This window comes from Rhinoraja longicauda, chromosome 21, assembly GCF_053455715.1.
Source record: "Rhinoraja longicauda isolate Sanriku21f chromosome 21, sRhiLon1.1, whole genome shotgun sequence".
Taxonomy (NCBI): domain Eukaryota; kingdom Metazoa; phylum Chordata; class Chondrichthyes; order Rajiformes; family Arhynchobatidae; genus Rhinoraja; species Rhinoraja longicauda.
The window spans coordinates 3047670-3073905 of NC_135973.1; the positions used below are offsets into that span (position 1 = coordinate 3047670).

At 48.6% G+C, this 26236-nt stretch overlaps 2 protein-coding genes across 8 annotated transcripts in view; one reads left to right on the forward strand and one right to left on the reverse strand.

Annotated features, from left to right (window-relative positions):
• The window catches only part of chlsn (cholesin), a 186323-nt gene that overhangs the window by 41524 nt on the left and 118563 nt on the right, over window positions 1–26236 (reverse strand). The gene's annotated exons all lie outside the window — the stretch shown is intronic.
• Window positions 1–26236, forward strand: part of gpr146 (G protein-coupled receptor 146) — a 70760-nt gene that overhangs the window by 26071 nt on the left and 18453 nt on the right. For 5 of the 7 annotated variants that reach the window (XM_078417607.1, XM_078417606.1, XM_078417610.1 and 2 more), the window contains one exon: window positions 15949–16049. The gene's annotated coding sequence lies outside the window, so the exon portion shown is untranslated. Of the gene's footprint in view, window positions 1–12287; window positions 12379–15948; window positions 16050–24738; window positions 24832–26236 lie in introns of those variants that run through there. The other 2 variants (XR_013548667.1, XM_078417611.1) reach the window with 2 other exon arrangements.

Below are 26236 nucleotides of genomic sequence, written 5' to 3' on the forward strand. Positions count from 1 at the left end.
TATGCGGCCTCACCAACGCCTCGTACAACTGTAACACAACATCCCAACTTCTATACTTAATACCTTTATCACTTTGACCCCAAGATACTAGAGCAGAGCAAGATAGACCACTCGACCCTAAAAACCGTAGTATGTCTGTAAATTTCCCGGTGTGGGACGAATAAAGGAATATATTATTATTATTATTATGTCAAGGCGCCATTTTAGTAGGCAGAAACTTGCAGAAACGTTTAAAAAGAAAAATAACATAAATCTGTGAATTGATAGATGAGATACATTCTGCATTTTAATGGTATCATCACACATACTGTTCCCCCATAACATTGATCACACTGCGAGAGGCAAATCGAACGACCTACTAAAATGGCGGACGTTACACTCCTTTGCGTACTACACTTCAGTATAGGCGATTTCGACAGAGTGGTCCATCTTGCTCCTCTAGTAGCTTTGCTTTGACCGTGGCTGCCTTTTTAGTTGGAGGTTGATAGGATACAGCAGCCTCACACGTATATCACCTGTTGATCCCACTCACAACGTGGAGCTCAAGAGTGGAATAAAAGTTTTGTTTAGTTTAGGTCAGAGATGCAGCGTGGAAACAGCCCACCGAGTCCACGCCGACCAGCGATCCCCGCACATTAACACGTAGACCACGCCAATTAACCTACAAACTTGTACGTCTTTGGAGTGTGGGAGGAAACCGAAGATCATGGAGAAAACCCACGCAGGTCAGGGGAGGGGGGAACGTGCAAACTCCGTACAGACAGCACCCGTAGTCAGGATGGAACCCTGGTCTCTGGCGCTGTGAGGCAGCAACTCTACCGCTGCACCACCATTCTATGGGAGGGGAGAACAAGGAAGGAATGCAGCATGGATGTATTTAAGATGAGGCTGGATTAGAGCACGATCAGGGAATAATTATTCCGAGATAACTTGGCCCCACCAGCTCAGTGTTCCAAGCCACTAAATCGACATCTGCTCCTCATTTGCTGCAGCCCAGAAGAACATTTTATTCACCGCAGATTACTAGGCTCCTAAATATAAATAACTCGACGTGAAAATCAGTGGACAATTCTGTTTATTTGCAGAGCCAGGCGTAAATAGTAGATTAACTAAGTTGACGTAAATTATTTCAAATGTCATTATTTGTCTCGAGTTGTGGGAATATTGGATGTTCACAAGTTCTCGGAGCAGAATTAGGCCATTCGGCCCATCGAGTCTACTCTGCCATTCAATCATGGCTGATCTATCTACCTCTCTCCCTCCTAACCACATTCTCCTGCCTTCTCCCCGTAACCCCTGACACCCATACTAATCAAGAACCTATCAACCTGCCGATATTCTCTGTCAAGGAAGATCACTGAATGTAACAGCCATGATCATATTGAATGGCGGTGCAGGCTCGAAGGGCCGAATGGCCTACTCCTGCACCTATTTTCTATGTTTCTATGTTTCTATGTATACCATAGGTAAGGCGAGGTTGAATCCCCTTGTCCGGAAGCTTCTTACAATGTGGAATGTGCTACCACAGGTTGTGGGAACAGTTGAGATGCACTTAAGGGAAGTTAGCTCAGTAGTGGTGCAGCAGAAGAACTGCTGCCTCAAAGCACATGAGACCCAGGTTCGATTCTGACCTTGGGTACTGTCAGTGCGGACAGCTCGTTCTGTATCCTGCACCGTCTGAGTGAAAAAGTTGCCCTTTACATCTATCTATTATATTACTAAAACTTTCATCATGTATATATATTGGTATATTTGATTGTATATCAATTTGTTCCCGAAATACAGCCAAAACGGTACACGATAGCACAACAATTGTAGGCCCACCTTACTCACCATTCCCCTGCGGTCTCGGTTGATCAAGTTTTGTTACATTTTAAAAGCAATTAACGTAATAAACTTTAATAAATGCGCTCCCCCCCTCCCCCCCGCCGGGAGGACCGACGCCCGTCCCGGCGTGCCCCACGCCTGACCTTCCTCCCGTGGTGCAGCGCGGCGGCAGAGGGTCAAACAAGATGGCCGTCGCCGCCGAGCTGCCGCTGCAGAAGAGGTTTCCACCTCACGGGTCCGAGGCTCGCGATGGCCGCCCGGGGCCGGGGTAAGTGGCCCCCTCTCCCCTTTCCTCTCCCCCCTCGCCCGACCACGACCCCGGTTTGCACCCAACGGGGGTTGCCGGGCCCGCAGAAGAGGTTTGGACCCAAAGCGTCCAGGCCCGTATAGGTCCTATTAAATCTTTCCTCTCTCACGTTAAACCTCTGTTCCCTGGGTCTTGATTCCCATACCCTTCACCCTATCTGTTCAGTTTAGTTTATTGTCACGTGTACCGAGGTACAGTGAAAAGCTTTTGTTGCGCGCTAACCAGTCAGCAGAAAGACTATACATGATTACAATCGATCCATTTACAGCGTACAGATACATGATAAGGGAATAACGTTCAGTGCAACGTAAAGCTAGCAACATCCGATCAAGGATAGTCCGAGGGTCAACAAAGAGGTCGATAGTAGTTCAGCACTGCTCTCTGGTTGTGGGAGGATGATTCACTTGCCCTCAGGTATTAATTCACAAGTTTACAAGTTATAGGAGTAGAATTAGGCCATTCGGCCCATCGAGTCCACCCCGCCGTTCAATCATGTCTGATCTCTGCCTCCTAGTCCCATTCTCCTGCCTTCTCCCCATAACCCTTGACAACCGTTTCAATCAAGAACTTGTCTATCTCGGCCTTAAATATATCCACTGACTTGGCCTCCACAGCCCTCTGTGGCAATGAGTTCCACAGGTTAACAACCCTCTGACTAAAGGGGTTCCCCTCCTGATTTTGTACACCTCCATAAGATCACCCCTCAGCCTCCTGCATTCCGAGGAATAAAGTCCCAGCCTGCCTAACCTCTCCCTAAAGCTCAGGCCCTCAAGTCCTGGCAACGTCCTCGTAATCTTCTCCGCAGTATTTCCATCTTAACGACATCCCATTTGCTCTCTCTCGGACTTTGCTCTGTGCAAATCAGCTGGCATACGTACACGATAGGTGATTCGCTGGAAAGGCATTATCTTGAGATAAAGGTGCTTCATAAACGTTAACAATCTCCAACACATAACTAAAATATGATTCATTAACCAATAATTTTGATGTTCTTTACAACGGGTTTCCAAATCAGTGGATTATAAATCGACAAATATAAACTTATGACGTAGAAAAGATGCTGGTTTCCAAAGAAGACACAAAGTGCTGGAGTAACTCAGCGGGTCAGGCAGCATCTGTGGAGAACATGGATAGGTGACGTTTCACAGAGTGCCGGAGTAACTCAGCGGGTCAGGCAGCATCTCTGGAGAACATGGATCGGTGACGTTCCACAGAGTGCTGGGGTAACTCAGCGGGTCAGGCAGCATCTCTGGAGAACATGGATAGGTGACATTTCAGGTTAGGTCTGAGGAAGGGTCTTGACCCGAAACATTACCTACCCATGTTCTCCACAGATGCTGTCCAAACCGCAGAGTTACTAACTTTTATAACTAACAGTGTTACCGCAAAGTTACTCCAGCACCTTGTGTTCTTTTGGATGTAGACTTAAGTCAGCATGGACAAGGTGGGCCGAAGGGCCTGTTTCAGTGCTGTACTGTGCTATGACTCTAAGTATCGACCAGTAATTGCACAATAACACCGATCTCTGACGAAAGTCACTGTAATCATTTTTAAATATTAACATTTTGAAGATAACGTTTTGAATTGTGACCACTTTGAATAACCCGATTTTGTAGAAAACACCTTCATTTATCAAAACTTAAGGCAGAAACCATTGAGCTATCTCACTCTCGTAGTTGCAAACAAAGGGCAGATTTACCAGCACACCTCCACCAAGCTTCACAATTATACCGAGGGGCAAGGTCTTGATCTACTAAGGTCAGGGGTTGAAGATTCTCACCAATTTTCCAAAATTGTCCCTAGGACATGGTTGCACCAATCTGATATAAACAAGATGCCCAAAGCTGGTGTCTGAATCAAACAGCACTGTAAATTCAAGATGCATCCCAATGGACACAAGGAGAAGGGATTAGAAGGTTATAGGGGATGCTAAACAAGCAGATAAATTCTGTTCTTTCTCCCATCATTTCTGCCCTGAAATTGTCTCTTGCTTATTATGTTGTAACTAGGGTTGCCAACTGTCCCGTGTTAGCCGGGACATCCCGTATTTTGGGCTAAATGTTGGGGGAGTCCAGAACCAGGGGCCACATTTTAAGAATAAGGGGTAGACCATTTAGAACGGAGATGAGGAAACACTTTTTCAGTCAGAGAGTTGTAAATCTGTGGAATTCTCTGCCTCAGAAAGCAGTGGAGACCAATTCTCTGAATGCATTCAAGAGAGAGCTAGATAGCTCTTAAGGATAGCGGAGTCAGGGTGTATGGGGAGAAGGCAGGAACGGGGTACTGATTGAGAATGATCAGCCATGATCACATTGAATGGCGGTGCTGGCTCGAAGGGCCGAATGGCCTCCTCCTGCACTTATTGTCTATTGTCTATAAATTGGCTTGTCCCTTACGGGACCGCCCTGTCCCATATTAGGTCCATTGGGCGGTGTAGGCCCGTACGCTGTAGGAAGAAAACTGCAGATGCTGGTTAAAATCTGCGGCTACCTGTTCCGGACAGTGTACGTCGGGACAGTGTAGGCACGGAGGCCCGGGCGCCACCTCACGGAGGTTGCATAGCATCCCGCATCCCGGCCTGGGCGGCCGCCATTAGTGGAGCGGGAGCAAGTGGACGCTGGCTGGGTGAGGTCACGTGGGGCGCGAGGCGGTGACGTCACCTTGTCCCTTATTTGGGAGTTAGATAGTTGGCAACCCTAGTCGAGACCCTTCTTCAGAGGAAGCCAGTTTCAGAGGGCCGAGGGCCCAGTTGCCGTGCTGATGACTCCATGGATAATACTCAGAAGGGGCAGTTAACAAACTTTATTTTCTTGCACTCTTTGCACGCGACTGCATCTATCAAAAACACAAACCTTCCTCTCCTGGCCTCCACATCATTTTGTTAGCTTTTAAAACTTCATTCCAACTCCACCCACACACACAACACACTGCGTCCCAGTCAATTATGCTTCCTCTAATTCCTGTCCAAAGAATGTCTGTACAAAGAGAACAAATGAATGACAAACCTATTATTTTCATTAAAAAAAGCTTTGTAACTTAGTTACACAACTCTATTATATTAGGTCAGTGTTGTCGGTGAACTAAATCTCATTCCCAATTGTCCTGATTTTATTTTACATTGCACTCTCCACAAAGCTATTAAAGCACATGATGGTTCTGTGCTTCTCTCTGCTGCGTTGGAGCGTGTGGGGGGGGGGGGAGAGAGTGGGGGGGGGGGGAGAGAGTGGGGGGGGGGGAGAGAGTGGGGGGGGGGGGAGAGAGTGGGGGGGGAGAGAGAGTGGGGGGGGGAGAGAGTGGGGGGGGAGAGAGTGGGGGGGGGAAGAGAGTGGGGGGGGAGAGAGGGGAGGGGGGTGGAGAGAGGGGGAGAAGGGGTGGGATAGAGAGGGGGTGGGATAGAAGGGGAGAGGGGGTGGGATAGAGAAGGGAGGGAGGGGAGGGGTTAGAGAGGGGGGAGAGGGGGTGGGATAGAGAGGGGAGGGAGGGGGTGGGATAGAGAGGGGGAGAGGGGGTTGGATAGAGAGGGGGGAGAGGGGGTGGCATAGAGAGGGGGAGGGGGTGGGATAGAGAGGGGGTGCGATGGAGAGGGGGGGTGGGGTGGGATAGAGAGGGGGAGAGGGGTGGGATGGAGAGGGAGAGGGGGGTGGGATAGAGAGGGGGGAGAGGGGGTGGGATGGAGAGGGAGAAGGGGGGTGGGATAGAGAGGGGGGGAGAGGGGGTGGGATGGAGAGGGGGAGAGGGGGTTGGATAGAGAGGGGGTGGGATAGAAAGGGGGTGGGATAGAGAGGGGGTGGGATAGAGAGGGGGTGGGATAGAGAGGGGGTGGGATAGAGAGGGGGTGGGATAGAGAGGGGGAGGGGGTGGGATAGAGAGGGGGAGGGGTGGGATAGAGAGGGGGAGGGGGTGGGATAGAGAGGGGGAGGGGGTGGGATAGAGAGGGGGTGGGATGGAGAGGGGGGGTGGGGGTGGGATAGAGAGGGGGAGAGGGGGTGGGATAGAGAGGGGGTGGTGTAGAGGGGGGAGAGGGGGTGGGGTGGGAGGGACTCCCGCGGCCGATCTGCGGCTGGGATTTACCTCCCTGCGGCCGGGACTCTGGAACTCCGGCCCGGCTGGAGCCGGCAGATCCATTCCCACGGCCGGGCTCTGTGAGCCGGTATCCCAAGGCGGACCGTTCCGGTATCAATAGACAACAGGTGCAGGAGGAGGCCATTCGGTCCTTCGAGCCAGCACTGCCCCATTCACTGTGATCATGGCTGACCATCCACAATCAGTAACCCCTCTCCCCGTATCCCCTGACTCCGCTATCACTAAGAGCTCTGTCTAGTTATCGTTGGAGGCCGTGACCTCTATCGGACCGGCACGAGGGATAACCCGGCAGGTCTCCGCGACCAAGAGTGACGGAAAATCGGGGGACTTTCGGTGAAAATGGGCGGTGGAATTGTATTTAAGAAATTCCAAGCTTTGCAAGTAAAATGAAAATTAAATGGAAGCTGTCCGGAATTTATAATTAAAAAAAATAAAGATGGGCTTGTTAAATGCAGAGCCAGTTTCAGTGTGGGGTAGTTTCCTATCCACACAGGCTAAATTATAATTCATCACTACATTCCTCCTGCAAGCAAGAGTGTCAGGCCGCTAGAAGAAGGGTCTGCAGAGAATACTGGAGTGATAACGCCGCGAGTAATTGAATAAGGGAGGTTCACAAGTTCACTGCATTCACCATAATCTGGTTTTAATCAGAAACCGCACAGGAGGCAGGCACTCAAGGAGAAAGCAAACAGGACTAAAATAAATCTATAGATTCCATGCACTGAAAGCAAACGATGAATCAGGTTCTGTCGTGTGTGTGGGGTTGAGTAACGAGACTCCAGTTGCCCATGGTGGCCCCGACTCGTGAATCCAATTAACCCTGCGATCTCACAGTGAGCATGGCGGAGTCAGCCAACGGGATAGAAGAAGCAGGCTCTTCAGCCCATCGTGTCCTCACCATCCAAGGGCAGCAGAGCCGCTGCCTCGCAGCGCCAGAGACACGGGATCGATCCCGACAACGGGTGCCGCATGCATGTGGAGTATGCACCTTCTCCCTGTGTGGACCGCGTGGGTTTCCTCCGGGCGCTCCGGTTTCCTCCCACACCCCAAAGATGAGTGGGTTTGTAGTTTAGCCGGCCCTCTGTAAATTGCCCCTAGTGTGATGGGAGAGTGGCGGCCGCCATTGGTGGAGCGGGAGCACGTGGCCGCTGGCTGGGTGATGTTACCTTTCCCCGTATTTGGGAGTGCTATAGTTGGCAACCCTACCTCTACCCCATTGCGGACATTGGACTTAGTCTGTGGACCTGATGCGCTACAATGCTGAGAACTATATTCTACACTCTGTATCTTCCCCCTTTGCTCCACCTGTCGTACTTGAGTTTGACTTGACTGTATTTATGAATGGTATTATCTGATTTAATTGGACAGCGTGCAAAACAAAAGCTTTTCAGTGTACCGCGGGTACGCGTGACAATGACAAATGAAAACTTAAACCATGAACCAAAACCTTGTCTGTCCATACCCACCACACATGCTGCCTGACCCGCTGGGTTCCTCCAGCACTGTGCTTTTGCTCAGGGTTGCAGCACTTGCATTTCCTCGTGCCCCCATTTCTTTCCCCCCCCCCCCCCCCTTCTCCCCATTTTCCATCTCGACGTCACTGGGCTTTCGGAGATTTGAACAGGAGCAGCCTGTAATTATTTTTGCCCTGGACTGGAGCTGCAGACAAAGGCCCCCTGAATCAAAGAGGGAACTAAATCAAAGCCATTATTAATATGAAATGTGATCCGTGCACTGTTATGCCAGCAGGCTTTATACAATGCAGATGCTGTGCTTAACACATCTCTTATTATAAATACTGTGCATCTCGCAGCCTTGCAGTCTCTGCCTTCTGATCCGAGCGGCACAGTGGTGCAGCGGGTAGAGCTGCTGTCTTACAGCGCCGGAGACACGGGTTCCATCCGTGTGTGGAGTTTGCACGTTCTCCCCGTGACCGCGTACGTGGGTTTCCTGCAATGTGCTCCGGTTTCCTCCCACATCCCAAAGACGTGCGGGTTTGTAAGTTAATCGGCCACCTGCAAATTGCCCCCTAGTGTGTAGGGAGTGGATGAGAGAGCGGGATAACATAGAACTAGTGTGGATCGCTGGTCGGCACGGACTCGGTGGGCTGAAGGGCCTGTTTCCGTGCTGTATCTCTAAACTCAATGAAAGTAAACTAAACTAGTCTTAACTAAGGAGATGCAAAGAACTGTAGATGATGGTTTACAACTAAAGATAACTAAGAACTAATGGGTCAAGTCAAGTCAAGTCAAGTCAATTTATTTGTATAGCACATTTAAAAACAACCCACGTTGACCAAAGTGCTGCACATCTGACTAGGAAAAAAAAAGAAACATACAGTGGCAGGCAGCCAAAACACAACGGCGCGGCCATCTTGAACAAAATGTTAATTCAATCACCCACAGTCCAACAACAAAAGCATTAAACAGGCACTCAAACCACCCAACCCCAAAAACACACAAAAAAAAAAGAAACATCCATCACAGTGAGTCTCCTCCAGTCCTCTCTCTCCTCACTGTGATGGAAGGCCACAATGTCTTTCCCTTCTCCTGCTGTCCTCGCCCGCAGTCAGGTTGTTGTGGTTGTAGGCCGCGCCGGACGGTCCACAGCGGGCCGAGCCTAAGGTGCGTCGCGTCGCAGCCGCTCCCGCAACCTCCGAAGACGGCCGGCTCCGGTGGTGGTCAGTCCGATCCGCGGGCTCTGCGAACCAGAGCCCTGGGGGCCGACAGCTCCAGGAGTTGGGCCGATGGTAGGCCGCAGCAGGAACGGAGACCAGACCCAGAAAAGTCGGGACTCCGTTCGGAAGGGACAAATATTTACAATTTACAGTTCCCCCCCCTCCCCCCCACACCCACACATAGTACAAAAACACGACATCACAACGACAATTAAGACACAAAAACACAACAAAACACAAAGACAAATGGACCGCAGGTAAGCCGCAGCTGCTAGGGCAGCGCCGCCATACAGAAGCAATGATGCAATTTTGTGGCTCTACAAGGCGCTGGTAGATAAGGTAAGATAGCATTTGGATTATTGTGAGCAATTATGTGCCCCATATATAAGCAAGGATGTGCTGGGTCTAGACAGGGTCCAGAGTAGGTTTACGAGAATGATCATAGGAATGAGTAGGTTAACCTATGATGAGCATTTGTCAGCACTGGGCCTCTACTTGCTGGAGATAAGATGAATGCGGGGGGACCTCATTGAAACATCCGGAATATTTAAAGGCTTGGACAGAGTGGATGTAGAGAGGATGTTTCCAATATTGGAAACAATAATGTAGAAGTTGCAGGATCAATTTATCCCAAAGAGGAGGAAAGATTCCAAGGGGAGTAAGAGGCACCCGTGCCTGACAAGGGAAGTCAAGGACAGCATAAAAATAAAAGAGAAGAAGTACAACAAAGCAAAGAAGAGTGGGAAGCCAGAGGATTGGGACTCTTTTAAAGAGCAACAGAAGACGACAAAGAAGGCAAAACGGGGAGAAAATATGAGGTACGAGGGTAAACTAGCCAATAATATAAAGGAGGATAGTAAAAGCTTTTTTAGGTATGTAAAGAGGAAAAAAATAGTCAAGGCAAATGTGGGTCCCTTGAAGACAGAAGCTGGAGAATTTATTATGGGACACAAGGAAATGGCAGACGAGTTGAACCGGTACTTTGGATCTGTCTTCACTAAGGAAGATACAAGCAATCTCCCAGATGTTCTAGTGGCGAGAGATCCTAGGGTGACGGAGGAACTGAAGGAAATCCACATTAGGCAGGAAATAGTGTTGGGTAGACTGATTGGACTGAAGGCTGATAAATCCCCAGGGCCTGGTGGTCTGCATCCCAGAGTACTTAAGGAGGTGGTGCTGGAAATTGTGGACGCATTGGTGATCATTTTCCAATGTTCTACAGATTCAGGATCAGTTCCTGTGGATTGGAGGGTAGCTAATGTTGTCCCACTTTTTTAAGAAAGGAGGGAGAGAGAAAACGGGAAATTATAGACCAGTTAGTCTGACATCAGTGGTGGGGAAGATGCTGGAGTCAATTATAAAAGACGAAATTGCGGAGCATTTGGATAGTAGTAACAGGATTGTTCCGAGTCAGCATGGATTTACGAAGGGGAAATCATGCTTGACTAATCTTCTGGAATTCTTTGAGGATGTAACTAGGAAAATTGACAGGGGAGAGCCGGTGGATGCAGTGTACCTCGACTTTCAGAAAGCCTTCGACAAGGTCCCACATAGAAGATTGGTGGGCAAAATTAGAGCACATGGTATTGGAGATAGGGTACTGACATGGATAGAAAATTGGTTGACAGACAGAAAGCAAAGAGTGGGGATAAATGGGTCCCTTTCAGAATGGCAGGCAGTGACCAGTGGGGTACTGCAAGGCTCGGTGCTGGGACCGCAGCTATTTATAATATACATCAATGACATGGATGAAGAGATTAAAAGTACCATTAGCAAATTTGCAGATGATACAAAGCTGGGTGGTAGTGTTAACTGTGAGGAAGATGCTATGGGGTTGCAGGGTGACTTGGACAGGTTGTGTGAGTGGGCGGATGCATGGCAGATGCAGTTTAATGTGGATAAGTGTGAGGTTATCCACTTTGGTGGTAAGAACAGGAAGGCAGAGTATTATCTGAATGGAGTCAAGTTAGGAACAGGGCACGTACAACGAGATCTGGGTGTCCTAGTGCATTAGTCACTGAAAGGAAGCATGCAGGTACAGCAGGCAGTGAAGAAAGCCAATGGAATGTTGGCCTTCATAACAAGAGGAGTTGATTATAGGAGCAAAGAGGTTCTTCTGCAGTTATACAGGGCCCTAGTGAGACCGCACTGGAGTACAGTGTGCAGTTTTGGTCTGCAAATTTGAGGAAGGATATTCTTGCTATTGAGGGCGTGCAGCGTAGGTGTACTAGGTTAATTCACGGAATGGCGGGACTGTCATATGTTGAAAGACTGGAGCGACTAGGCTTGTATACACTGGAAATTAGAAGGATCAGAGGAGATCTTATCGAAACGTATCAGATTATTAAGGGGTTGGACACGTTAGAGGCAGGAAACATGCTCCCAATGTTGGGGGAGTCCAGAACAAGGGGCCACAGTTTAATTAAGGGATAGGCCATTTAGAACTGAGATGAGGAAAACAAATTCAGTCAGAGAGTTGTGAATCGGTGATCGAGGGCTGGCACAGACAGTGGGCCGAAGGGCCTGATTCCTGCTGCATCTCTAAACTAAACAAATACCAAGGAAAGTTGTTGAAAGTCGAGGACAGTTCATATAATAGCTTGCCCTCTTCATGTGCCTGAACATAATTCATTCAGAAACAAAGCAAACTGGAGCCAGAACTCTAAACCCCATGGACACAAGCATGCTACTGTAACGCTTTTATTAATTTCAAAGAAGGGTGAGGCGAGTGTTGGCTCTGAAGCTAGGATGTGCCTTCAGTGACTGTACAAGTCCTACAATGGACTGAAGGGCGGCGCGGTGGCGCAGCGGGTAGAGCTGCTGCCTCACAGTGCCAGAGACCCTGGTTCGATCCTGAATTTGTGCTGGTAGACACAAAATGCTGGAGTATCTCAGCGGGTTAGGCAGCATCTCGGGAGGGAAGGGATGGGTGACGTTTCGGATCGAGACCCTTCTTCAGACTGGTCAGGGATAAGGGAAACGAGAGAGAGAGACGCTTCTCTCCAGAGATGCTGCCTGTCCGCTGAGTTACTCCAGCTGTTAGCGTCTGTCTTCGGTTTAAACCGGCACCTGCAGTTCCTCCTCGCATATTTGATGGGGTGCGCTTGTGTCAGCGCACTGGAATCAGAGGATGTGGAGATATGCCGGGGAGTGATGAGAGCAACACAAAGACTGCATTCTGTGGCTCTGACCCAAGGTTGTGCTGAAGCCTCTGTACCCTGTTATCCATTAACAAGCTCTGCCAGCACTGAAACCTGCACCCTGTGTGACACCACACACATTCTTGACCGCAGATACTGCAGAGAGTGCACAGACGGGTCGGCACGGTGGCACAGCGGGTAGAGCTGCTGCCCCACGGCGCCAGAGACCCGGGTTCAATCCCGACTACGGGCGCTGTCTGTACGGAGTTTGTACCTTCTCCCCGTGACCTGCGTGGGTTTTCCCCAGGTGCTCCAGTTTCCTCCAGCACACCAAAGACATGCAGGTTTGTAGGTTAATTGCCTTGGTAAAATTGTAAATTGTCCCTAGTGTGTGCGTGTAGGAGAGTGTTAGTGTGCGGGGATCGCTGGTCGGCGCGGACCCGGTGGGCCGAAGGGCCTGTTTCAGGCTGAATCTCGAAACTAAAAACTGAGACACTCCCACAGCAAACGGCCGAAAGATCTGATAATAACTATGATTGGCACCAAAGTGGAGGATTAAGGTTGAAACCCTGGCTGTCGCTGCTTGGGGAGGCTGGGAGTGGGATCCCTGCCTGCATTAGCACAGTGGCTCATTTAGTTCCACAGTGCTGCAATTGTTTGCAGTCGCTGGATGTTTAAAAAGCCCACACTGTCATCACTGTGAAGACCCATGGAGGCAGGGAGCATCTCGTGATTTAGAACTAGGTGTTGCCAACTGTCCCGTATCAGCCTGGACATCCCGTACATTGAGCTAAACTGGTTTGTCCCGTACGGGACCACCCTTGTCCCGTATTAGGCCCGCGGGCCGCTGTCAGCCGGGACGGTGTAGGCTGACGGAGTGTGTTCGGGGCGCGGGGCCGAGTGTGTTTGCCTAACGGAGGTTACATAGCAAACCGCCTCCTGGCCCGGGCGGCCGCCATTCGTGGAGCGGGAGCACGTGGCCACTGGCTGGGCGAGGTCACGTGGGGCGCGGGGCGTCACCTTGTCCCGTATTTGGGACCTCAAATGACCTCAGGAAGGGTGGAGCCTACAATGGTCCATTGTGGGCTGGGGAAGGTGTGATAACAATTCCCCTTGCTCCCCCCCCCCCCCCCCCCCCCTCATCTCTACTTTCAGATGAACAACAGATCCACAGACTTGGCACTTGGCAAATTTGCAGATGACACAAAGCTGGGTGGCAGAGTGAACTGTGAGGAAGATGCTATGAGGTTGCAGGGTGACTTGGACAGGTTGCGTGAGTGGGCGGATGCATGGCAGATGCAGTTTAATGTGGATAAGTGTGAGGTTATCCACTTTGGTGGTAAGAATAGGAAGGCAGATTATTATCTGAATGATGTCAAGTTAGGAAAAGGGGACGTACAACGAGATCTGGGTGACCTAGTGCATCAGTCACTGAAAGGAAGCATGCAGGTACAGCAGGCAGTGAAGAAAGCCAATGGAATGTTGGCCTTCATAACAAGAGGAGTTGAGTATAGGAGCAAAGAGGTCCTTCTGCAGTTGTACAGGGCCCTAGTGAGACCGCACCTGGAGTACTGTGTGCAGTTTTGGTCTCCAAATTTGAGGAAAGATATTCTTGCTATTGAGGGCGTGCAGCGTAGGTTTACTAGGTTAATTCCCGGAATGGCGGGACTGTCATATGTTGAAAGACTGGAGCGACTAGGCTTGTATACACTGGAATTTAGAAGGATGAGAGGTGATCTTATCGAAACATATAAGATTATTAAGGGGATGGACACGTTAGAAGCAGGAAACATGTTCCCAATGTTGGGGGAGTCCAGAACCAGGGGCCACAGTTTAAGAATAAGGGGTAGGCCATTTAGAATGGAGATGAGGAAAAACGTTTTCAGTCAGAGAGTTGTAAATCTGTGGAATTCTCTGCCTCAGAAGGCAGTGGAGGCCAATTCTCTGAATGCTTTCAGGAGAGAGTTAGATAGAGCTCTTAAGGATAGCGGAGTCAGGGGGTATGGGGAGAAGGCAGGAACGGGGTACTGATTGAGAATGATCAGCCATGATCACATTGAATTGTGGTGCTGGCTCGAAGGGCTGAATGGCCTACTCCTGCACCTATTGTCTATTGTCTATAAAGTTTTTTAAAGCCTCTGAACTGCATGGCGTGGCTTCATACTAAAAGAACCACCAATTAGAAGCAAAGTTTTGTATACAATTTTTTTTTAAACTGGGCTGTTCAGTGCTTGCCCAGTTTCTGATTATGATTGCAGTTAAAGAAAAATATGGTTGCTTTGTGCAATGTTGAAAAGGTTTCCCTGGGCTTGTCTTCACTGGAATTTAGCAGGATGAGATGAGATCTTATAGAAACATATACAATTCTTCAGGGATTGGACAGGCTAGATGCAGGTAAATTGTTCCCGATGTTTTTGGGGGAGTCCAGAACCAGGGGTCACAGTTTAAGAATAAGGGGAAGGCCATTTCGGACTGAGATGAGGAAAAGAAATGTCACCCAGAGAGTTGTGAATCTGTGGAATTCTCTGCCACAGAAGGCAGTGGAGGCCGATTCTCAAGAGAGAGTTATATTTAGCTCTTGGGGCTAAAGGAATCAAGTGATATGGGGAGAAAGCAGGAACGGGGTACTGATTTTAGATGGTCAGACATGATCGTATTGAATGGCGGTGCTGGCTCGAAGGGCTGAATGGCCTACTCCTGCAACTAATTTTCTATGTTTTTACTAGCTCTCTATTCCTATTCCTTGGATGTTTCTCTGTTTCTCAGAAGCAGCTCCGTTGCACAAGCACACTGCAGGGAACACTTACTAAAAACACTAATAACCTTAACGGAAATTAACCTCTTAAAGCAAAGGTCTTGTGTAGCAATCAGTATGATTCATCTTGCAGGGCAAGAACAGGAACTATACGATCTCAAAGATCTTCTGAGAACTGACACACCAGGATACCACTCGCACGGCTAATCTCTGACTCTGTTCCAGTTAGTGATGGAAATATTTGCCGCTATGAACCAGCGCCCGGGGGCAGTGCAGCAATGCAGACCCTCCAAAGACAGACACAAAGTGCTGGAGTAACTCAGCAGCATCTCTGGAGAAAAGGAAAATATGTCGTTTTCGGTCGAGACCCTTCATGATGAAGGGCTAAAACTAGAAATGTCATCCATTCCTTCTCTCCAGAGATGCTGCCTGACCCGCTGAGTAACTCCAGCACTCTGTGAAACGTCACCTATCCATGTTCTCCACAGATGCTGCCTGACCCGCTGAGTAACTCCAGCACTCTGTGAAACGTCACCTATCCATGTTCTCCACAGATGCTGCCTGACCCGCTGAGTTACTCCAGCATTCTGTGAAACGTCACCTATCCATGTTCTCCAGAGATGCTGCTTGACCCGCTGAGTAACTCCAGCACTCTGTGAAACGTCACCTATCCATGTTCTCCACAGATGCTGCCTGACCCGCTGAGTAACTCCAGCACTCTGTGAAACGTCACCTATCCATGTTCTCCACAGATGCTGCCTGACCCGCTGAGTTACTCCAGCAGTTAGCGTCTATCTTTGGCACAGTGGTGCAGCAGGTAGAGCCGCTGCCTCACAGGACCAGAGACCGGGTTCGATCCAGACCTCGGGTGCTGCCTCTGTGGTGTACGCTCGATCTCCCAGTGACCGTGTGGGTTCCATCTGGGTGCTCCGGTTTCCTCCCACATCCCAAAGCCGTGGTGCGGGTTTGTAGGTTAACTGACCCTCTGTAAATTGCCCCTAGTGTGTGGGGCGAGGATGGGAAAGTGGGATAACGTGGAACTCGTGTGAATGGGTGATCGCCGGTCGGCGCGGGCTCGGTGGGCTGAAGGGCCTGTTTCCCTGCTGTATCTCTAAACTAAACTAAACCAATGCTAACCCAGTGGTTCTTTGACTTGCAGGTCAGATATGGGTTCCAGCGGCTGAGCGAAACTGAAAATATTACTTCATCAACAGCGATTTAAAATGATTCCTTCAGCTTCTCCGAAATAAACTGACAAAGGTTGGTGAGCCTGAAAAATCCTTCCGGGTCAAAAGTTACTGTGTGCTTTGAAAAGTGAGGGACAAAGAGCTGGAGTAAATCAGCGGGTCAGGCAGCATCTCTGGAGAGAAGGAGTGGGTCTTCTTCAGACTGCTTTTTTTCCTGGATGTATACTTAGAACATAGAACTCAGAACAGTACAGCACAGGAACTGGCCCCTCGGCCCACAAAACCTGTGCCAAACATGGTGCCAAGACCAACTCTTATGTACCTGCACGTGATCCAGATCCCTCCATATCCGTGTGCCCATCCAAAAGTCTCTTAAATGCCACTATCATACCTGCCTCCACCACCACACATGGCAGAGGAAGACACTGAGACAGGTACAATATGACATTTAAAAGGCATTTGGATTACCAGTGTATCAGAAAATAACTGCAGATGCTGGCACAAATCGAAGGTATCACAAAATGCTGGAGTAACTCAGCAGATCAGGCAGCATCTCAGGAGAGAAGGAATGGGTGACTTTTTGGGCCGGGACCCTTCTTCAGACTGATGGTTTATTTATCTGTTTAGTTTTTTAAATGTATTTTTATATTATGTTTATTGTTTATTGTGGGTTTATTATGAGTCCAATGTTTACATATCTGTTATGCTGCTAGAAGTAAGAGTTTTGTTGATCCATTTTGGGGCATTTGACAATAAAACACTCTTGACCGGTACATGGATAGCAGAGGGTGAGAGGGAAATGGGCCAAACACAGGCAGATGGGGCCTAGCTTAGTTGGGTACCATGGTCAGCCTTGGAAGGCCCCTGTTTCCATGCTGTGTAGGGTTGCCAACTTCCTCACTCCCAAATACGGGACAAGGTGACGTCGCCGCCCCACGCCCCACGTGACCTCACCCAGCCAGCGGCCACGTGCTCCCAATCCACCAATGGCGGCAGAACCAGGGGCCACACAGTCTAAGAATAAAGGGGAGGCCATTTAAAACTGAGATGAGTAAAAACGTTTTCACACAGAGAGTTGTGAATTTGTGGAATTCTCTGCCACAGAGGGCAGTGGAGGCCAATTCACTGGATGTTTTCAAGAGAGAGTTAGATTTTGCTCTTGGGGCTAACGGAATCAAGGGATATGGGGAGAAAGCAGGAACGGGGTACAGATTTTAGATGGTCAGCTACGATCACATTGAATGGGGGTGCTGCCTCAAAGGGCCAAATGGCCCGTTGAGTTACTCCAGCACTCTGTGAAACGTCACCTATCCATGTTCTCCACAGATGCTGCCTGACCCGCTGAGTTACTCCAGCACTCTGTGAAACGTCACCTATCCATGTTCTCCACAGATGCTGCCTGACCCGCTGAGTTACTCCAGCACTTTGAGCCTAGTTTGCTCTCGTTGTTAATCATAGTGACTGAGTGAGAGACGATGTTATGTGATTTCCTGCCTTGTTTTATCTGAAGCAATGTGTGTACAAATATATTTTTCAAGTATCAAGCGTTTGGGGGAAGAACAGGGCAGAGTTCTGACTGTGCTAACAGGCAAGGGAACAAAAACACTTTGTACTTTGAGGTATCTGACATCCTCGCGTTTGAAATCTAACACCACTGCTGAAGATTTAGCAGAATTATCCAGCGTGATGTTGGAAGTAGCTGGATGCACAGTTTCAGTTCCACTGCCGACTTCCAAATGAATGTTTTACTTGTTCACAAAATGCTGGAGTAACTCAGCGGGACAGGCAGCATCTCTGGAGAGAAGGAATGGGTGACGTTTCGGGTCGAGATCCTTTTTCAGACTGAAGAAGACTTATCATTCCTGAAAGAACGTCCTTTAATTCTGAGGCTGTGTCCTCTGGTCCTGGACTCTCCCACCAGTGGAAACATCCTCTCCACATCCACTCTATCCAGGCCTTTCACTATACTGTACGTTTCAATGAGGTCCCCCCTCATTCTTCTAAACTCCAGCGAGTACAGGCCCAGTGCCGACAAACGCTCATCACAGGTTAACCTTCTTACATGGTTAATCCTTCATAGATGAGACCAAAACAGTGCACAACACTCTGGGCAGGGTGTCACCCAGTACCTATATTATTGCAGACACACATCTTACTCCTACACTCAACCCATCGAGTAATGGACGCCAACATGCCATTTGCCTTCCTAATCATTTGCTGCACTTGAAAGTAACTTGTGTAGGACATTGACACTATCCAAGCTCTTTGCCTAGAGTGGGTGTGCAGAGGATGTTTCCAGTAGTGGGGGAAGGGTTGCCAACTGTCCCGTATTAGCCGGGATATCCCGGATATTGGGCCAAATTGGTTTGTCCAGTACGGGACCGCCTTTGTTCCGTATTAGACCCAGAGGCGCTGTAGGCCCAGACACTGTAGGCCCCTTACACTGTAGGCCCAGACGCTGTAGGTCCGGACAGTGTAGGCACAGAGGCCGCTGTAGGTCCGGACAGTGTAGGCATGGAGGCCCAGGTGCCGCCTGACAGAGGTTGCGTAGTAACTCGCCTCCCGGCCCGGGTGGCCGCCATTGGTGGAGCGGGAGAACGTGGCCGCTGGCTGGGTGAGGTCATGTAGGGCGCTGGGCGGTGACATCACCTTGTGTCCCTTATTTGGGAGTGAGAACGTTGGCAACCGTAAGTGGGAGGAGCGTCTATGATCAAAGGGCACAGCCTCAGAATAAAGGACGTATCTTTAGAATGGGGTGGCAGAGGCATTGAGGAAGAATCACCTGGAGGAGTTTTCACAGTGGAGCTGTGAAATGGAGACACAATGAACTGCAGACGATGGTCTACAAAAAAGAACACAAAGTGCTGGAGTAACTCAGCAGGTCAGGCAGCATCTCTGGAGAACTTGAACAGGCGACGTTTTGGGTCGGGACCCTTCCTCGGACATTCTTTCTTGGGGGCCGAGTAGAAGGGTCCCGACCTGAAACGTCACCTATCCATGTTCACCAGAGATGCTGCCTGACCCGCTGAGTTACTCCAGCACTCTGTGAAACGTCACCTCTCCATGTTCTCCACAGACGCTGCCTGACCCGCTGAGTTACTCCAGCACTTTGTGTCTCTTTTTGCAGACCAGTTCCTTGTTTCTACTAAAAGTTTGACGCATTAATCTGTGTCGGAAGGAACTGACGATGCTGGTTTATGAATTGATTCCTTCGACTGAGACTTGTACTGTTGTATTGAAACCATAGCTGCCCTTGGCCTTTAGATGAACGTGGCCCAGTAGGTAGCACACTTGTCTCAGGGTCAGAAGGTTGTGGGTTCAAATCCCATTCCAGGCACTCGACCACAAAACCCTGGCTGACACTCCCAGCATAACTTTGGACAGCGTTCGGCTTTGCAGTTGTGGTCTTTGAAATTTTATATCAGATGAATGAGAAAGATTCCGTAAACACTATCTTGAGCCAAAGCAATGTGACCGGGACAGGAATTATCTTTAAATCAACATTTTGAAGATAGATCGCTGATAATTATCACACTCATGCACTGGGATTTACTATCAGCCAGTTGGTAGCCGTGATCACGATGCGATACGATGGAACTTTATTTATCCCAGGAGGGAAATTGATCTGCCAACGGTCGTAAAACACAAGATACATTAAACATGAAATTAAAGTGACGAGTGGAAAGGACTGGGGGTTGTGGAAAGATTTGGGGGGGGGGGAGGGAGAGGAGTCAGTCTAGCCCACGACAGAAGGGGGAGGAGTTGTACAGTTTGATAGCCACAGGGAAGAAGGATCTCCTGTGGTGTTCTGTGCTGTATCTTGGTGGGACAATAGACAATAGGTGCAGGAAGACGCCATTCGGCCCTCCGAGCCAGCACCGCCATTCAATGTGATCATGTCACAATCAGTACCCCGTTCCTGCCTTCTCCCCATACCCCCTGACTCCGCTATCCTTAAGAGCTCTATCTAGCTCTCTCTTGAATGCATTCATAGAATTGGCCTCCACTGCCTTCTGAGGCAGAGAATTCCTTCTGAGGCAGAGATTCACAACTCTGTTGCTGAAGGTGCTCCTCATGTTGACCAGTGTGTCTTTACTAAAGACTAAAGTACTAATTACTACCGTGTTCAAACTTTAGAAGATGTTTATTGGCTAAAGATCTACTCCAAAGCAGTATGTTTATTCTATTTATACATAGATGATATGATGATATCTGTCAACGAGCATATTGCTTGGGTTTCCAGCTACTGCCTTACCAAGGAGTTTGTGGAAGGAATATGTCTCAGTAATTGAGCTGTGTATTGGTTTGTCTCTATTTGGATTGAAAGATACGGCATGGAAAACCTTTCGGCCCACTAAGTCCATGCCAACCATCGATGACCCGTTCACATTAATTCCACGTTATCCCACTTTCTCATCCACTCCCGACACACTAGGGACAGTTTACAGAAGCCAATTAACCTACGCATGTCTCAGTGATACGTGAGGGAAAAGTATAGGGTTGCCAACTGTCCCGTATTAGCCGGTACATCCCGTATTTTGGGCTAAATTAGTTTGTCCCATACGGGACCGCCCTTGTCCCGTATTAGTAGGGTTGCCAACTTCCTCACTCCCAAATAAGGGACAAAGGGTGACATCACTGCCCCGCGCCCCACATGACCTCACCCAGCCAGCGGCCACGTTCTCCCGCTCCACCAATGGCGGCCACCCGGGCCGGGAGGCGAGTTACTACGCAACCTCTGTCAGCCGGGCCTACGTGCCTACACTGTCCATTGGTGGAGCGGGAGCACGTGGCCGCTGGCTGGGTGAGGTCACGTGGGGCGCGGGGGGCGGTGACGTCACCCTTTGTCCCTTATTTGGGAGTGAGGAAGTTGGCAACCCTAGACATGACCTTCTGAATTCCAACATTGATCAACCTCTCACGGGCTCATTTCCAGGCCCTGAAGTGGCTGATTGGAATTGGAAGTCGCCTCTCATGTAATGATTGGCAGCTTAATCCAAATATCGTTTGGATTGCTCGACAAGCTAAACTTCAAAACAGCCACTCCACTTCATGCATTTGTAAACGTAAGGTTGGAGATGGAATCTTTCTGGAGATTACTTGGCTTCTGCAGATAAGCTGTGATCACCGACAGTTTACGTATTAGCGATCTATCTCCTCAATCAAAATCATAGAATTTTATAATTATCAATATCACCCCTCCCCATCTCACCGGATATAAACCAATCATCTCCAATTACTTTTAATAGAGACTACCCTTTGCAACTAATTAGCTTGCATTATTAATTATGCAGCCAGAAACAGCTAACTTTATAATAGGGGCCAAAAAGATGTTAATCTGAAATAAAAACAGAAAATATTGGAAATGCTCCAAGGATCATGCTGCATTTGTTAGAACAGCATTTTTCTGTTTTGATTTTAGATTTCCAGCATCTGTGGTATTCTTGATTTTTGCAGAAACGTTAAATAAAATTTCCAAGAGTCAAGAGTGTGTAATTGTTACACATACCGACGATGGAACTATTAAATTCTTACTTGCTGCGGTATCATGGCCCATGAATGCGATACTGATAGATATCCAGAACCAGGGGCCACCGTTTAACAATAAGGGGTAGGCCATTTAGAACGGAGATTAGGAAAAACTTCTTCACTCAGAGAGTTGTAAATCTGTGGAATTCTCTGCCTCAGAAGGCAGTGGAGGCCAATTCTCTGAATGCTTTCAAGAGAGAGTTAGATAGAGCTCTTAATGATAGCGGAGTCAGGGGGTATGGGGAGAGGGCAGGAACGGGGTACTGATTGTGGATGATCAGCCATGATCACATTGAATGGCGGTATCACAAAATGCTGGAGTAACTCAGCGGGTCGGGCAGCATCTCTGCAGAGAAGGAATGGGTGACGTTTCGGGTGGAGACCCTTCTTCATGTGGGTCCTGGCTCGAAGGGCCGAATGGCCTACTCCTGCACCTATTGTCTATTGTCTATTACATATAATAAACAAAAAAAAAACAATAAATTGATTAACACATTAATTAGTGGCCGGGCGCAGCAGTAGGTCATAAGGAATAGGAATAGAATTAGGCCATTCGGCCCATCAAGCCTACCCCGCCATTCAATCATGGTTGATCGATCTGGCTGAGCTGCTGCCTCACAGTTGTACCCGGGTTTGATCCCGACTACGGGCGCCGTCTGTACAGAGTTTGTACGTTCTCCCTGTGACCACGTGGGTTTTCTCCGAGATCTTCGGTTTCCTCCCACACTCCAAAGACGTGCAGGTTTACAGGACCCGAAACGTCACCCATTCCTTCTCTCCAGAGATGCAGCCTGACCCGCTGAGTTACTCCAGCATTTTTCGATTTGAACCAGCATCTGCAGTTTTTTTTCCTACGCAACCCGCCTCCCGGCCCGGGCGGCCGCCATTGGTAGAGCGAGAGCACATGGCCGCTGGCTGGGTGAGGAGGTCACGTGGGGCGTGGGGCGGTGACGTCACCTTGTCCCGTATTTGGGAGTGAGACAGTTGGCAACCCTAAATACAGGGTAGAGACATCCATTTGCCCGCCATTATTAATGACTTGCTAGGGCGGCACGGTAGCGCAGCGGTAGAGTTGCTGCTTTACAGCGAATGCAGCGCAGGAGACTCAGGTTCGATCCTGACTACGGGTGCTGCACTGTAAGGAGTTTGTACGTTCTCCCCGTGACCTGCGTGGGTTTTCTCCGAGATCTTCGGTTTCCTCCCACACTCCAAAGACGTACAGGTATGTAGGTTAATTGGCTGGGTAAATGTAAAAATTGTCCCTAGTGGGTGTAGGATAGTGTTAATGTACGGGGATCGCTGGGCGGCACGGACTTGGTGGGCCGAAAAGGCCTGTTTCCGGCTGTATATATATGATATGATGATATGATGATATTGAGACTGACAGAAAATGGCGGTATCTTTAGCTTTAGGTTCATTATTGTCACCTGTACCAAGTTACATTGCAAAGCTTTGTTTCATATCCTATCCAAATACGTCAGATGATACTCATAAGATCATTAGTCTAAGGAGCAGCATCAGGCCATTGTGCCCGATTCTGCTCCGCCATTCAATCATGGCTGATCTATCTCTCCCTCCCAACCCCATTCTCCTGCCTTCTCCCCACAACCCCTGACACCCGTACTAATCAAGAATCTATCACAGTAGATAGATTGCTCTTAAAAATAGCAATGAATTCCACAGATTCACCACCCCTCTCCTCTTCCTAAACATTGACGCTCTTACTAATGAAGGGCCTATCAATCTCCGCTTTAAAAATACCCAATGATTTGGCCTCCAAATACAATCGAATCAAACTCGTGTATAATGGGTAGAGCAAAGGGGAAGATACAGAGTGCACAATATAGTTCTCAGCATTGTAGCGCATCAGTTCCACAGACAAAGTCCAATGTCCGCAATGGGGTAGAGGTGAATCGGACAGTGCCCTAGCTTATGGAAGGGCCGTTCAGAAGCCTGATCACAGAGGGGAAGAAGCTGTTCCTGAGTCTGGTGGTGCGCGCTTTCAAGCTTCTGCACCTTCTACCGGACGGGAGCGGGGAGAAGGAGGAACCGATCTAGTGGCCGACAGCCTATTATCCATCTTGGATTCGTGTTTACGTGGGCAAGACTACTCAGCAGGTCAGGCAGCATCTGTGGAGAACATGGATAGGTGACGTTTCACAGAGTGCTGGAGTAACTCAGCGGGTCAGGCAGCATCTCTGGAGAACATGGATAGGTGACGTTTCAGGTCAGGACCCTTCTTCAGACTCAGAGTTTGCACACCCTTTCTGTTCCCCACATGATTTTATACACTTTGCCTACTTTGAAGTGACGAAAGGTGCTGTATAAATGCAAGTCCCTTAATGAGGGCGGGATACGTTGTGAAACTTTCAGATAAAAACATTCAGTGCAGACTGATTGAAGATTCCAGTAAATGCAACTACACCCCGAACACCTACAGGACGGGCAATTGTGTAAACTTTGCTGGAAACGAGAAAACAATGAGTCTTACACGTTCCAACGTTGGCTAAACCTCACTGCTCCAGCGTAGTGAAATGGTGCAGTCACAATGAGCTCTCTGCTCGTCCCACCCACTGACATTCTTGGGACACCGGACTAAAGCTGTTTCTTGTGGCTGAATAATCACGTGTCTTAAAGTTCTCAAAATAACTTTTCGTGACAGAACGCACACTTATATATAAAATATCAGAAAAAAAGTTCCAAGAGTCAAGTGTTTAATTGTCAGTTCAGACAATGTTTAATTATCCGATGGTCCCGACCTGAAACGTCACCTATCCATGTTCTCCACAGATGCTGCCTGACCCGCTGAGTTACTCCAGCACTCTGTGAAACGTCACCTATCCATGTTCTCCAGAGATGCTGCCTGACCCGCTGAGTTACTCCAGCACTCTGTGTCTATCTTTGGTATAAACCGGCATCCGCACTTGCTTTTTATTACATTGTGTTGAAGTGACATTAACGGAACAATGAAGATCTTACTGACTGCAGCATAACAGTCTGGAGACAAAGTACTCATGGATAAGACAATAAAAAAGTTTGATAAACCAAAATAAACATTAGTGCTGAACAAAAGGTTTAAGCCCCTAGCACAACCAAGGCAATTAATTCCAGAGTTAAACAGCAGATATTTGAAAGCATTCCTGGAAGCCTAACAATTGAGAGAGTGCTTTTAGGTCTGAGCAACACACACAGATTGTGTGCGTTAACCATTGTGAAATCCCCATCACTTCCAGAATCAACAACAAGTTCAGGATTTCCGCAGGCTTTACGTAAATGTGCGGATCCAAAGGCCTGCCACCACTGAGACAATGACAGGTGGGAGTGTGCCTTCCTGTGGAGTTCAGTGTGGAGACAGGGAGATCAGTCTACTGGAGTTCAGTGGGGAGACAGACGGAGCTCGACCTAAAGGCATGATTCTCACTTCCTTTCCCCCCTTACAAAAGTACACGCCAAGTCTGTGTGGAGGGCGTTTGCTCCCTTTAACTGAACCTCATGGCTCTATTAAGTAATTTTATAAACTACTTGAGAGGGGGGGGGGGGGGGGAGAGAGAGAGAGAGAGAGAGAGAGAGAGAGAGAGAGAGAGAGAGAGAGAGAGAGAGAGAGAGAGAGAGAGAGAGAGAGAGAGAGAGAGAGAGAGAGAGAGAGAGATGAGAGAGAGAGAGAGAGAGAGAGAGAGAGAGAGAGAGAGAGAGAGAGAGAGAGAGAGAGAGAGAGAGAGAGAGAGAGAGAGAGAGAGAGAGAGAGAGAGAGAGAGAGAGAGAGAGAGAGAGAGAGAGAGAGAGAGAGAGAGAGAGAGAGAGAGAGAGAGAGAGAGAGAGAGAGAGAGAGAGAGAGAGACTTTTATTGTCACAAGTGGGGTTGCCAACTACTTCAGAAAGGCTTCCAGTTTTTTTAATATCCCAACAGGCCCTTTCATTTATAAATGTTCTTTTAACTGTTGAAAAGTGCTTTTGGTTTTTAGAATAGCTTTTTAACGATAATGTCTGAAGATTTCCTTTTGTTTCTTACCATAGAAACACAGAAAATAGGTGCAGGAGGGAGGCCATTTAGCCCTTCGAGCCAATATGATCATGGCTGATCATCCAAAATCAGTACCCCCGTTCCTGCTTTCTCCCCATATCCCTTGATTCCGTTACCCTGATGAGCTAAATCTACTTTTCTCTTGAAACATTGAGCAACAGCATTCATTTTCCTAATAGGCTTTGCTATATAGAGCCAGACAGAATGAAAACAGGCCTTTTGGCATGCCTTTCATTCATTTGTTCTATACCTCTCCACATCTCTCTACTCTCTATATACTCTCTTTATCTCTTGTTTCCCCTGACTCTCAGTCTGAAGAAGGGTCTCGACCTGAATGTCACCCATTCCTTCGCTCCCGAGATGCTGCCTGACCCGCTGAGTTACTCCAGCACTCTGTGAAACGTCACCTATCCATGTTCTCCACAGATGCTGCCTGACCCGCTGAGTTACTCCAACACTCTGTGAAACGTCACCTATTCATGTTCTCCACAGATGCTGCCTGACCCGCTGAGTTACTCCAGCACTCTGTGAAACGTCACCTATCCATGTTCTCCACAGATGTTGCCTGACCCGCTGAGTTACTCCAGCACTCTGTGTCTATCTTTGGTATAAACCGGCATCCCGCACTTGCGTTTTATTACATTGTGTTGAAGTGACATTAACGGAACAATGAAGTTCTTACTGACTGCAGCATAACAGTCTGGAGACAA